This window comes from Drosophila grimshawi, unplaced genomic scaffold (assembly GCF_018153295.1).
Source record: "Drosophila grimshawi isolate 15287-2541.00 unplaced genomic scaffold, ASM1815329v1 contig_1006, whole genome shotgun sequence".
Taxonomy (NCBI): domain Eukaryota; kingdom Metazoa; phylum Arthropoda; class Insecta; order Diptera; family Drosophilidae; genus Drosophila; species Drosophila grimshawi.
In genome coordinates, this window is record NW_025062489.1 from 1033550 (window position 1) to 1037113 (window position 3564).

A 3564-nucleotide genomic window follows, 5' to 3' on the forward strand; every position below is an offset into this window, starting at 1 on the left:
TTGCGCCCATATAGATGATGTGCTTATATGCTGTATTTGCCATTGTTAAAAAACATTTATGCAAACAGAAGGCTGAAAACTTTTGCAACTGACTTTTCAATTTGGTTGCTTCTCGATATGTCAGTTGCCAAGCTGCTAGTCAACTTTCTAGCAAAATCAAAAGCTTTAACAACTAGATTGCATTTCTTTGTTTGTCGTAGTGTGCATAGTTTTTCTCACTCTCCCTTCTCTCTCCCTCTCTCCCTCTCTCTCTCTCTCTCTCACTCTCTCTGTCTCCATCTCTTACGAGTGCTCTCACTCTCATTCCCCATTTGGCGTTCGCTTGCGCTCGCGTGCTCTTCCTCTCTCTGTTTCGCCAGCTGGCTCTCTCGGCAAAAGCTCCTCCTACATTTATGTGCTATGTCGCCGCTTTAGCTTTGGGGATTTTTATGACAAAAACCAGCAGCAACAATTACAACAAATACACCAAAGGCTACGACAATGAGAGCCGAGCGTTTTCCACTTGTTGTTGCTCCTGCTGCTCCTGCTGTAGGGGCGTCGCCATTTTGTATACTGCGCTGCTGTTGGCTCCACCCATTTTACTAGTATACAAATACTACAAACAAAGCTCAAACATGCACATTATGTACACACATTTACATAGCCACTCAACTCTGGATATGTATATTATAGCAGATATACCATATATATATATATATATATATACTTAGCAGATATACCATTTACTTTGCAGCTATGTACTGTGCAAATAATCGTAGTGCTTTTTTTTTCGTTTCTTCTCTTCACTCAATTTCATTTCGAATAGTAAATAATTTATATTTTACGAATTCTCATTTGCGTGCACAACTGTAGCCATCTGAAGCACTAACTATGTTATTAGAAAATTAAAACAAATACACACAAATAGTTTTACTTCAATTTCGTTTCAATCTTAAAGTTTTAAAAAAAATGTGCAAGAAATGATGTAAAAAGTCTTTGACTTTAAAGCGCGTACTTAATATGACAATGTTTTTTAATATATTTATATATTTTTAATTATTAAAGCCAAATATGTAAAATGTATGGCCCTCCGAATTTGAATCAGATGATAATTATTACATTTTTTAATATCTAAACATCTGTATATATCTGTATATACATATGTATTCTGTAAAGAGGATTTAAAATGCATCGAATTTCTTTTTAATTTTTGGGAAAATATTTTAAATAGTATGGACCGATTCAAGTTATGGAAGGAAACAGTTCAACTCAACGACTGACAAATTCAAAATATTATTAAATTTAGATCCAAATAAATAGAAGAAACAATTTTACTGCCCGTTTAATGCAATTTGCGAGCGTCTCGTCAAAAACAATCGAAGAAATTCAATTAAAGACAAAAGTGCTCACTTTTTCCGCTTGTTGTTTTTTTTTTTTTTGTTCTTGTGGTGCATAATTGGTAATTGGATTTGCGGCTCAGATTCTGCTTGTCGACTATTTAACTTGTTAATTTTATTGTTGTTCTTTTGGAGTCGTCTGCAGACGTCTCTAGCCGGGTTATCCACCCACTTCTTCCTCCCCGTGTTCGTCTCCATCGCAGTTGGTGTCTCGAGACTCCGTCTAATGAGTGAGTAAACAGTCAAATTTTGTAAATTCGGTACATTTTCGGCGGGAACTCATCAGCCGAGTCTTTGATTTCAGTAACAATGAGTGAATGAAAGAAAGTAAAACAAAATCCTTTTGTACTGAGCCGAGTTCATTTATAATTAAGTTGTCTAATTCATTTCGGCTTTTGTTGATATTTTTTACTTCTTTGGCACTTGTTCCTGTTGTTCCGTATTATTTGTTGTTGTTGTTCTCATTACCACAAAATCCACTCTTGACTCCCTGCCGCACTGAATCAACAAAAACAAATGTGTTTTTTTTTTCTTTTACTGCTTTGCCTGCTTTTTTCTGCTGCTGTTGTTGTTTTTAATGATTCTTATGGCATTCAAGTGGCTTTTTATGCGCACTTCACTTTCAGCTGGCAGAGTCGAGACCTCCCCAGACCCGGACCTGGAGGGCTTCAAGTGCCCAAGTCGACGCGAGCGGAAACGGAAATGGAAACGGCAAAAGCAACGCCATGAAGTTAATTTTATTTATGCGCAGATAAAACAATGGTCAGAGCCAAAGGAAAGACAACGTCACCTGGCTCCAGCTGGGTCTAAGCAAGGCGCTTGCCAGGAGACATACTTAAAATGCAATAAATACAAATGAAAAATGAGAACGAGCAAAGGATGTGTAATGTTAAAAGCACTCACAAACAACTTACTGCTTCAAAGAGATGTGTTGAAAGCAACTTGCCTGGGATTATTAGAGAACGATTTGAGACAAGCCAACTCAAATAAATGAAATTCATATTATATTTATTTTTAAGCTGATCAGAAATTCAATTTAAAACTGCGTTGCGATGCTGCGCATTATTATATTGTATTTCCCATACAAAATACAGGTATAGTTGCTTCAATGGAATCGTATGATTAACCCTACACACTAAACCACGAAAAAAGAATAAGAAGAAATCATCTCTGATCGCATAAAGTATATTTTCTCGATTATCATCAACAGCAGAGTTGATTTAAATCTAAATACAGTCTGCTGTTGGAATATACGTTTTTTGTCGTTACCTTCCAGCGGTTTCTAATGAAAATATATGAATTTACGTGATACATTGTATATGATTACTTGAAACGATATAAAAATTATATATGTTCCCATTCATAAGCATTTCATACCCACAGGCGTAATTTTTTGCATCATTTCGGAATTTCGCGAGAATGCCAAAAAGAACCGTAGCAAATGCATAATGTGTCGCCTAATTTGCCATTAGCGCTATAAAGGCAAATTATGAAGTTGTACCACTTTTCCCACACCGTCCCCTCGTGCAGTGATGTTTGGAGTGTGCCACCTCCCATTTGAATTGTTGCCGTTGCTGTTGTTGTTGTTTGTCCGCTTATCGCACTTTCCACTTTCCTTTAGCTGCTCTAATTCGCCTAATATGGCCAAATGACACGAGGCACGTTCCCAGAACTGTGGCTGGCTGCTGGGCCCTGTTTAGTCGACTGGGCGTGCCATTTTTCACGGCCCTTGTTACTGCTTATCCTCATGGCTCATAATAGCTTTTCATTATTGTTATTATGCCGAGAGCTCCACTCGTAAAAATCTCCGATACAACATTAACAAACGCACAAACAAAGCGCCAAACGAACAATCTGAAGACAGAGGACAACAACAATAACAACAGCAACAGTGAGGAGAAAAAATGCCAAGACTTAAGCTCTGAAGAAGCGAGAGAAAAAAAATACAAGCAGATTCCTTGAGGACAGCAAATATTCAAATGAAGTCGCGCGATAAGCCGACTCCAAATCTTGGAAAAACTGCCACCCCCCTCTGCGCTTAAAGGCTGTGTCCTTGTGCTGGCATTCTTGCCACAAGTCTGTGCCTATGCTGTGGAATTTTTGAAAAGGCGCTCTATGTGTGTCCTGAGATGTGCCCCCCTCCCGGCACTCCGTATCTTGTAATGGGGTGTGATTTGCACACTTTTCC